Raw genomic sequence first — 11,712 nt, 5'->3', positions numbered from 1 at the left:
CAGGCCATCCTGGCAGCTCCTCACCATCAGGGCAAGCCCAGTTTCCATCGATGCCACTCAGCTGCCTCTGTTCCTCCACTCCTGACCTCATGTCTGGACAGGCTGAGGTCCAGTGAGGCCTCCGAGAGGAAGCGTCCCCTCCAGGATCCCGTTGCCACTGGCTGGGCCTTTACGGCAGGGTGAGGGGTCTTCTAGGGCCAAGGTGACCCCTTTGGACAGCCTGATGAGAGTTGGGTGTGGGTGGAGGTGGGCCTTCGGTCTCAGTGGCCCTGGCTGCTGGTCGGGGGGCTGGGGGTGTCTTGTGAGCTGCTCCAGGTGCAGGAGTGCTTGAGATCAGCCATCTCATGGTGTGCGAATCCACCTGCCAATGCAGGGGACACGGGTTTGACCCCTGGTCCAGGAGGACCCCACATGCCGCGGGGCGACTAAGCCCCCGTGCCACAACTGCTCAAGCCCACCTGACAGCAGTGGGTGTGACCCCCCTGGGCTGTTGGTGGTCAAAGGGCCAGTGTTAAAGTCAGTCAGCCAGACCTCCAATGTCCACCGGACATGGTGGTGCCGGTTTAGGCACTAAATTGTGTCCGACTCTTGTGACCCCATAGACTGTAGACTGCCAGGCCCCCCTGTCCATGGGATTCTCCAGGCAAGAATACTACAGTGGGTTGCCATTTCCTTCTCCAGGGTATCTTCCCAACCCAGGAATCAAACCCAGGTCTCCTGCCTTGCAGGCAGATTCTTTACCAACTGACCTACAAGGAAAGCCTGTTTACCCTAATTATTCCTTTTAAGTGTACAAGTAAAGAGGCAAGTTCAGCCATCCCTGGGTACCTGCAGAGGACTGGCATATCGGTAAGTAAAAGCTAGATGATCAAGAATATTGCTCAATACCAGCGATTCTGAGCCTTTTCCGGGCCAAAAATTCCTTTGAAGTATTGCTAAAAGCAATGCCTCTCTCCTTACAAAGCACACATCTGAACGTGTGTGTACACACATGGACACCTACATGCTCTTTAAAAGTTTCCAGGGACCCCTGTGGTCCTACCAGATTTCCAGATGAGCCCCCTCCCTGACCTGGGAAGCATCCTAGCAGAGTGGGTCAGCAGACTTCGGGCTCAGACCACCTGTGAATCCCGGCCTGCTACTGAGAAGCTGGGGACCTTGGGGAGGCTATTTAGTTTTCCTTGACCCCCATTTCTCTCATCTTTTTTTAAAGTTAATTTCTTCTTGGCTGTTGGAGAAGGCAATGGCAACCCACTCCAGTGTTCTTGCCTGGAGAATCCCAGGGACGGAGGAGCCTGGTGGGCTGCCATCTATGGGGTCAGACACGACTGAAGTGACTCAGCAGCAGTAGCAGCCTTCTTGGCTGTGCTGGGTCTCTGTTGCTACTTGCAGGCTTCTCTCTAGTTGCAGCAAGCCGGGGCTGCGCTCTAGTCGTGGTTCTTGGACTTCTCATCGTGGTGGCTTCTCTTGTTGCGGAGCACGGGCTCTAGGGTGTGCAGGCTTCAGCAGTTGCGTTTTCCGCGCTCGAGAACACAGGCTCAGTAGTTGTGGCAGCATGTGGAATCTTCCCGGACCAGGGATTGAACCCATGTGCCCTGCATTGGCAGGCGGATTCTTAACTGCTGGACCACCAAGGAAGTCCTGACCCTACTTCCCTTATCTTTAGAGTGGAAATAATCCAACTGACCTCATAGGGTCATTGTGGGGAACACATGAGACGGTTTACGTAAAGCATTTGGTACAGTGCTTAGTACACAGTAAGTGCTCAATGAATGATTGTAAAACGAAAAAGAACCCCTGCTCTGCACCGTTCAGCCTGCATGTTGGTAGGGAAAGAGCTGGGAGGTAGCAGAGAGGCCAAATCCCAGACCTGTCCTTGGTGATTACTTTCTGCAGCTCCCTGGGCCTCAGTTTCCTCATCAGTATAATGGGGCTAGTGATGCTGTTAGGGCTAGGCCCCCAGTATTCTCCTCAGGTTGCCTGGCACTCGAAGGCTCACTTGAAGGAGCTGGGACGATATCTCTGGGGGGAGTCTTTGTCATCTCTTAGAGAATCAAACCTGAGCTTCTGATATCAAGAGAGGGTTGGAGGGGGTCCCAGCATCTCTAGCCTAGAGTAGGCTTGGGCTGCAGCCATGCAGCCACCATGATTGGGAGCCCTGGAGGCTACTGGCCCCAGGGGAACACACCCTGCTGATCTTGGTTGGGATTTAGCTGCACAGGTATCAAGGAGTGACAGAGGAGAGCATGTACGTGTGTGTGTGTATGTACATGTGTGTCTATAACTTCTAGACCAGTTTGAGTACCATCTGTGTAAATGCACAGCTTTTGTGGTGTTCACAAACATGCATATTGTCTGCTACGTTATTTTTTTCCGCTTATGTAGGATGCACTGCACGACATGCAGGATCTTAGTTCCCTGACCAGGGACTGAACCCGTGCCCCTTGCAGGGGAAGCAGATGAGCCTGAGCTACTGACTGCCGTGGAATCCCCTGCTGTGTTATTAATATTAGCACCAACTCTTCCCGTTTGAGCTTGTTTTTTTTTTTTTTTTTTTAATTTAACACAGATAAGGTAACCTGCTTAACATGTGTTTTGGGAAGAAGTGCAGGGAGGGAGAGAGAAAGCTATCTTCCCTTCAGCTTCTTGGATATTGGTCCCCACTGTTTCAGCATAAACTTGACTATGTGCTGTGCTGTGCTTAGTCGTTCAGTTGTGTCCGACTCTGCAACGCCATGGACTGGAGCCCACCAACCTCCTCTGTCCATGGGATTCTCCAGGCAAGAATACTGGAGTGAGTTGCCCTGCCTTCCTCCAGGGGGGTCTTCCTAACCCAGGGATTGAACACAGGTCTCCTGCATTGCAGGCAGATTCTTTACCACCTGAGCCACGAGGGAAGCACATTTGACTACTGTGGTTCTGAATTAGAACTAGACTTTCTTGAGAGTGATGTAAATACCAGTGACTTAATATAGAGGCTTAGCTCACAGACACGCAGTGGGAAGGCTGATAACATCGGGCAGCACCATGATTATTCCCACCCTGTGCTAATTCTATCTTGTTTCTCTGCCAAATTTAACAAGTGACTTCTATCTCACAATCCAAGGTGGCTGCTTGAGTTCCAGCTATCACAGTCAAAATCCAGCCAGCAGGATGGAGGAAATGGGGAACAGGAGATAAAAAGGCCCCTACTAGCTGTCGACTTAAAAAAAAATTGCAAAATGTGAGAGTTGCGAGTTAAGTTTTATTTGGGGCAAAATGAGGACTGTGGCCCAGGCCTAGACGGTACCTCAGATAACTCTGAGAAACTGCTCCAAAGAGGTAGGAGGGAAGGACAGGATATATGTGACTCTGATGAAGCAAGAGTACATGCAATCAAACACATCTTTCTTCCAGAAGGTTTCTGCTAGTCTGATGAAGCTTTCCCTCTAGTCACGCTAAACAGTCATCATCATGCAGGATTTTAGTGCTTTTCTAGAGATGAGGAGATAGGAGAATTGGGCTCATAAAATCAGCTCCTGAAAATATCTTGACCATCTGGAGACCTGTCCTGCCAGTGTTTCCCCCCAAGCACAGAGTGTCTCATTTCTGCTCTCCACCCTAAACTCCTTTCAGGGGATGTTAAAGGTCAGCAGCTGCAGCAGCACAGGGTTTAATTCTTGTAGAGGTAGGTGGCAAGCACCCACGTCAAGTGCCAATTTGTAGTTGCCGCAGGTGTCTTTTAAGGAATTCTTCTGGGGCTTCTCTGGTGGCTCACTGGTAAGGAATCTGCCTGCCAATGCAGGAGACATGGGTTCGATCCCTGATCCAGGAAGAGCCCATATACCATGGAGCAACTAAGCCACAATGGCTGGGCCCATGTACTACAACGACTGAAGCCCCCGTGCGGTAAAGTCTGTGCTCTGAGATAAGGGAAGCTGCTGCAACGAGAAGCCCAGGCACCAGGCACCGCAGCTAGAGGAAGGCCCATACAGCGAGGAAGCCCCTGCACAGCCAAAAATTAATGCATTTAAAAAAGAAAAGTTTTTCTGGAAGCTGCCATGTATTATTTATGCTGAAATCTCATTGGCCAGAACTTAGTCACATGGGAAACATTGATTTTATTCCACACTGTCTTGTGTCTAACTAAAAAGGCCATGATTCTATTATTCAGGGAGAAAGGATTTGAAGTGGACAAAAAACAGTGTGGGCCACATGGGGGAATTGCCTCTGAGCAGAGACTTTAGCGGCTTCATGGCCTCACAATGGACAGAGTCACTTTCTGGCTGCTTCCATCAGCCTTGGCAAGGGCATGTACTAAGCTGTCCTAGGGACTGAACTCAAGCCCCTCTGCAGCAGAAGCTCGGAATCTTAACCACTGGACCAGCAGAGAAGTCAACAGATGAAGCTTTTTTTGACATATAATTCACACATCGTAAAATTCACCCTTTAAAAATGAACAAGTCAGTGGTTTTCAATCTGTTCACCAAGTTGTTCAGCCATCACCGTTACTGAGATGGGTTTTTAATCTCAGTGACTTCACCCAAGATGAAGCTGATGCTTATCTCGCTGAGCATCACAGTGCGTGTGTATCTCTGTGTACTTACGAAAGCAGGTCTGGACTTTCAGGGGTTCTGCTTGCCCCAGTGAACCCCCAGCATCACATCAGTACCTTGCATCCAGCCACTGTTTGTTGAGAGCCATCTCCGCACTGGGCACCGTGTGGGGTTCTGGGACACAGTAGTGAATATGCCGGGCTTGAGCCCTGTGGGCACCACTGCCAGACACGACTCCCCGCACAGGTCTCTTGGTCTGGGCAGCACCCGGGCAGCTCTGGTTCCCACCTCCATGCACTTATAGTCTTTGAGAGGGAGAGTGCTTACTATCAGTGTGGTCAAGCTTCTAGGGGGCAGCACCGGTCGGGTGGTTTGGGGTGTCACAAAAGGACCCTGCCCATTACCTGCTCTTCCCACGGGGGAGAGGAAGGGAGAGAAGGACTTCTAGCTGCAGCCAAGAAATGACTAGGCGGACTTCCTTGGTGTTACCTTGGATGAGACTCCACCTGCCAATGCAGGAGACATGAGTTCAATCCCTGGTGTGAAAGATCCCACGTGCCACGAACCAGCTAAAGCACATGTACCACAACTACTGAGCCTAAGCTCTAGGGCCCAAGAGCTGCCCAAGAAGCAGGCCCAAGAGGCCCACCTGCCTAGAGCCTGTATTCCACAAGAGAAGCCACCGCAGCGAGAAGCCTGTGCACCTTGACGAAGAGTAGACCCTGCTCACCGCGACTAGAGAAAGCCAGAGCGCAGCAAAGAAGACCCAGCGCGACCCAGAATAAAACAAATAGAATAAAAAATGGAGTTTTCCTTTTAAACAAATGGTTAGGCGATAGCCAGGCGAGCAGAGGTGGAACCGGCTTTCCAGGTGGCGGGAACAGCCTGTGTAAAGGTTAAAGGTGAGGCGGGTGAGAGAGTCCTGGACTGAGCAGCCCAGGTGAGGGGATTCTGTCCACAAGCACGGCTGGGTTCTCTTGGTGGACATCTGCGTGTCTCCGGGATTTGGTTAGGAGCAACGTCACACACGTTCCTGATTTTGTTTCCTCCTGGGCTCCTTCCTGGGGGCATGTTCCCAGATGCTAAGAGTGCTTGGGTCAAAGGGTGCTGATGGTTTTACTGGTGTCTGGAAACCCTGAGGCTGTTTTAAGAGCCAGTTACTTGTCTTGTGGGGACGTGTTCTTGTGTTCCTCTCCTCACAGTGCGCCAACCCATTTTACCTTCTGGATTTATTTTTTCCTTGTTTAATGAATATTTAATTGTACCTTGGCGCTGTCTTTGATGCGTGCGTCTTTAATTACGAGGCAACCTCGTAACTGCTGCTGGGCCTCCCTGCGCTCACTAACCGGGCTCTGGGCTCCAGCCTTGCCCTCCCACCAGGCAGCAACAAGGCAATGTGGATGGCAGTGTGGTGGTGGGGAGAAGCAGCAGCTCCCAGAGTGAGGCCTTGGGCTTACTCTCAGCCACCCTACTGACGCTCACACCCCTCTGAGCCTCACTTTCCACATCTCTGAAACAGGAGTTCATTTGTTCAAAACCACTTGCTGGCTGCGTGGCCTGAAGCAAGTGACTTACCTTCTTGGTGTTCGGTTTCTTCATAAAAGGGGGATGGTGATAATAGGATCTGTATTTTATGGCTGTAGAGGGGCTTGAACACATCATGTGTGTTCACACTGATGAACACGTATGAAGGACAGATCTGGGCAAGTTGCCAGCATACTCTGTCACCACCCTGGACAGCCCCATGGCGTGCCTGGCCTTGGCAGCTTCTGTTCTAGTGGGGAGCAGATGGAGCAAACAAGGACAGATGCAGTGCAGGAAGGCTACGAGGGGGGGACTTCCCGGCGGCCCAGTGGTTAAGAATCACCTGCCAAGGCAGGGCTTCAGTCCTTGGTCTGGGAAGATTCCACAGGCTACAGGGCAACTAAGCCCGTGTACCACTATTGAAGCCTATGTGCCTAGAGTCTGTGCTCTGCAACAAGAGACGCCACTGCAAAGAGAAGGCCTCGCCGAAAGACTGGCGTCTCCTTTACAAATGGAAGATCTTTTCTGAGAAAGAGGCCATTAGGGATGCAAGTAGGGTTGTAAGGAGCTAGACAGGGAAGGCAGATGGTGTGCACAGGTGTTGGGCAGACAGGGTTGTGCCAGGCTGAAAAGTGAGAGTGAAAGTCGCTTGGTCGTGTCCGACTCTTTGAGACCCCAGGGACTATACAGTCCATGGAATTCTCCAGGCCAGAACACTGGAGTGGGTAGCCTTTCCCTTCTCCAGGGGATCTTCCCAACCTAGGGATCAAACCCAGGTCTTCTGCATTAGCAGGCAGATTCTTTACCAGCTGAGCCACAAGGGAAGCCCAAGGATACTGGAGTGGGCAGCCTATCCCTTCTCCAGCGGATCTTCCCAACCCAGGAATCGAACCGGGGTCTCCTGCATGGCAGGCGGATTCTTTAGGGGAACAGCAAACTCAAAGGTGCTGGGGGTGAGAGAGAGACTGAGGAAGCTGGAGCAGGTGTGCGGCTGAGGAGGTAGGGGTCGGGGGGTCAGGTGGAGGGCTGGGGCTGTTCAGCAGGGACTCAGAGGTCATGGTGAGACTCTGGAAATGGACTCCAAGTCCAGCGGAAGGCTCATGAGCCGGTCAGTGTTTCCCAGTGGCTCCTTGGGCACCGGTGGAGTCTACCAGGAGGTTTGGTGTCAGGGAGCCAGGCTTGGTGAGAGGCTTGGGGCAAGGCAGGGCCCCCAGGTGGGGGCAGGCACCCTGGGGAGAGCAGGCAGAGCTGTCTGAGGGTCAGGCAGTGGGGGCTGGGCTGCACCAGGCCCTCTTCAGTGCTGGGGGCACACCCCGAGTCCCTGGGCACCTGGCCCGTGCTTGGCAGGTGGCCCTGGACCCCACCTCCCTGGCTCTGGCTTCCCACTCCCTCCTCCCACCTGGGCAGCTCGTTTGGGCCACGGCCCTATGCATTTCTGCTCTTGTCCAGCTCTGGCTATTTCCACTCCTAAATGGGGAGTGGGAAAACCACCCCTTCCCAGACACTTGGGTGGGGAGGAGGGCATCCCTCAGACCCCACACCAGAGGGCCACGTGCCCAGAAGTCCCCGGATGCTGATTTAGGATTGTAGTTCCTGAGCCTGGGGCCCTTACCATCTGGCTAGGGAGCTGGGCCCCAGCCAAGCCACTGGGGTGCCAGGCAGGGCATTGGGGCTGCCACAGGCAGGGAGAAAAAACTGCTCTCTGACTCAGCCCTGGTCAGTCCTGGGCTCTGGCTGAACCTGGCTGCCAGCTGCCCTGGCCTCCCTGGCCTCTACTTCCCAGAGCTCGAGAACGCTCCTGTCTCTGGCCTTTGGGGTTGGGCCAGGGATACCCAGAGAATTCAAAGCCAGAGGGAAGTGGGGGTCCTTCTCTGTGCAGCTGGGGAAGCTGAGTTCCGAGGAGGAGGTTGCAGGCAGTAGAAGATGTTGTCCATTCATGCCTCTGTCTGTCTCTGCTTCTTGCCTGTCTCTTGGGTCCACATGTTGGCAGCAGTGAGCACCCTTAAAAACCTCCAGAAAAAGATATTTGAGAAGAGCAGTCATTATGGCCCCAAAGATGCAAATATTTAAAATCTTTGTCGATTAGAGACAGTTGACTAGAAAAATGATACAGATGAACTTATTTGCAAAGCAGAAATAGAGACCAAGGGGGACAGTGGGGGATGGGAGGAATTTGGAGATTGGATTGACATATATGCACTGCTGTGTATAAAATAGATAACTAATGAGAATCTACTGTGTAGCTCAGGGAACTCTACTCAGCGCTCTGTGGTGACCTAAACGGGAAGGAAATCTGAACAAGAGGGGATCTTTGTACACGTATGGTTGATTCGCTTCACTGTACAGCGGGAGCTAATACAACACTGTAAAGCTACTCTGCTCCAATAAAAATTAATTTAAAAAAGAGAGTTGAAATGATGACGGAAAGAGATAGCTGAAATGGTGACGGGATAACATTATGGAATACTATGCAGCCATTCAAAAGACCAAGGCCGATAGTTCTGAACAGAAGAGAAGCAGATTGGGAAATATATTTCAAAGCGTGGAGGTGCACAGCCACGTGTGGTCGCAACCACCTCTGATAGACGGACTTGGGCAGCTGCCTCTCCGAAAGAACACAGAAAATGCTAACGGGGCCTTGGGGAGTGGGGTTAGGAGTGATGAGGGGGAGAATGACTTAATTTTTTTTCTCCATATACTAATGTATTCTTGATGTATATATATATGTACACACATATATAGATATACACACATATACACACACGCATTACACACATATACACACATCCACACACAAAAACATATACATGTATACACACATATGCATATGTACAGACATATGCACATATATACCTCACATATACTCACAGACACATATACACACATATATACACATACACGTATGTACACACGTATTCACATATACACACATACATACAAACATATAAACTCATATATAGCACATATATACACACATACACATCAGTTCAGTTCAGTCGCTCAGTCGTGTCCAACTCTTTGCGACCCCATGAATCGCAGCACGCCAGGCCTCCCTGTCCATCACCAACTCCTGGAGTTCACTCAGACTCATGTGCATCAAGTCAGTGATGCCATCCAGCCATCTCATCCTCTGTCGTCCCCTTCTTCTCCTGCCCCCCTGCCTCCAATCCCTCCCAGCATCAGAGTCTTTTCCAATGAGTCAAGTCTTCGCATGAGGTGGCCAAAGTACTGGAGTTTCAGCTTTAGCATCATTCCTTCCAAAGAAATCCCAGGGCTGATCTCCTTCAGAATGGACTGGTTGGATCTCCTTGCAGTCCAAGGGACTCTCAAGAGTCTTCTCCAACACCACAGTTCAAAAGCATCCATTCTTCGGCGCTCAGCCTTCTTCACAGTCCAACTCTCACATCCATACATGACCACAGGAAAAACCATAGCCTTGTCTAGATGGACCTTAGTTGGCAAAGTAGTGTCTCTGCTTTTGAACATACTATCTAGGTTGGTCATAACTTTTCTTCCAAGGAGTAAGCGTCTTTTAATTTCATGGCTACAATCATCATCTGCAGTGATTTTGGAGCCCAAAGAAATAAAGTCTGACACTGTTTCCACTGTTTCCCCATCTGCTTCCCATGAAGTGATGGGACCGGATGCCATGATCTTAGTTTTCTGAATGTTCGTGACATTGTACACATACATATATACACATTTATATCTATATCTATTTAATGGGGGTTTCCCTGGAGGCTCAGATGGTAAAGAATCCTCCTGCAACATCGCATATATATATATGGCTGCACCAGGTCTTAGTTGCACACGCAAGGATCTTCAGCCTTCATTGCCGCATGGATTTTTATTTGCTGCATGTGAACTCTTTAGTTGTGGCATGTGGGATCTAGTTCCCTGACCAGGGATTGAAAGCCAGGTCCCCTGCATTGGGAGCATGGAGTCTTAGCTGCTGGCCTACCAGGGAAATCCTTCTTTACATTTTGATCATGCACCTGAACGCTATTTTAAAAAACATTAAAAAATATTATTTGCCTGCATCAATTCTTAGTTGTGGCGCATGGGCTTAGTTGCTCCAGGGCATGTGGGATCCTAGTTCCCCAAAGAAGGATTGAACCCATGTCCCCTGCATTGCAAGGTTGATTCTTAACCACTGGACCACAGGGAAGTTCCTGAACAATTTTTTAAAGGAAGAATCTAGCCTAAGGATGAGGATAGCCAGCCTCTGATGAGCATCCCTCAGGGGTTAATTAAGCCTTGAAATCCCAGGATCTTGTTGTCTGCTGATGAACTTTCTTCCTCCCCCATGAACCTCCCTCTGGCTGACTCAGCTGAACCAACTCATAGAGCCAGACAGAGATTGAGGTGCAGCCGGGCATGTCTGGGGTGATGAATGTGAGAGCAATCAGCAAGAGCAATGGGGCGACACGGCCCAGGCCTCCAAGGCGGCTGGAAGAAGGGTGTGACTCAGAGTGTTGAGCAAGGCAGGGGCCCTTGGCTGCGGGCGCCCCGTTACCACGTTACCACGCTTGGCTAACCCAGAGCAGGCACTTCAGAGAGATTCCTGGGCTGGAATCCCTGAGGGATGCAAATAGGTGTAAGATTCGAAGAGGGTCAAATCTGGACGGATACTTGATATTATTAACACTAAAGATAATAATCACACCAGGGACCGTTTAATGAACGCTTAGGCTGGGCACCAGCTCATGGAATCCCTCATTAACGGCTCTCTGAGAGGATCATCTGCATTTCCAGATGCCCCTAGGGAGGCTTAAACAACTAGATGCTCTCTTCTGCTAACAACTCCAAGCAGTTTCCCATTGCCCAGTCAGACTGCAGCCTGAGAGCTGTGTGACTTTGGGCGAGTTATTAACCTCTCTGAGTCTCGCTTTCCTCCTCTGTGAATTGGAGATAATCCACAATCCCTGTTTCATAACCTAGTCCTATGCAAATAAGTCAGTAATCATAAAATACTTGTAATCAGGACTGGCTCGTGATAAGCCCGTGCTTTCACTATGGCCCCGCAAATCCAGAATGTCCACAACTGTAAACGCTGCCACTAAAGAAAAGAGGAGGCTGACAGTTAACTATGTCCCACGGCTCTTTTATCACTAGACTCTTTATTTTATACCTCCCGAAGGAGCTCTTTTTGCCTTAGACATAGATCCTCATCATACATAATTCGAATGCACACATAAAAAGGAAAATAGAAGCAAAATAGTTTATGGTGTTCAGGAAACTCCTTCCCATTTGGAATCTGGCAGAGGTGGGATGTCTGTGCGGTTCCCTGTCAGCCCCTCCTGTGAGGTTTCCAGAATTGAGAGAGCACTGTTCCCCACCACCACCCCCCAATTCTTAAGTGAAAGTGTGGGAGTGTTAGTCTCTCAGTCCTGTCCGACTCTCTGAGACCCCATGGACTGTAGCCCACCAGGCTCCTCTGTCCACGGGATTCTCTAGGCAAGAATACTGGAGTGGGTTGCCATTCCCTTCCCCAGGGGATCTTCCTGACCCGGGGACTGAACCCCCATCTTCTGCACTGCAGGCAGAAACCCACCAGTAGCCACTGGAGTCCTAAGCCAGCCATGCAGGACTGCAGAGCAGGCTGACTCTGGATTCCTGTGCTGCTGACAAGTGTGGTTCCCCTCCACTGGGA

Source organism: Capricornis sumatraensis, chromosome 8 (genome assembly GCF_032405125.1).
Source record: "Capricornis sumatraensis isolate serow.1 chromosome 8, serow.2, whole genome shotgun sequence".
NCBI classification, from domain to species: domain Eukaryota; kingdom Metazoa; phylum Chordata; class Mammalia; order Artiodactyla; family Bovidae; genus Capricornis; species Capricornis sumatraensis.
This window is presented reverse-complemented; position numbering follows the sequence as displayed.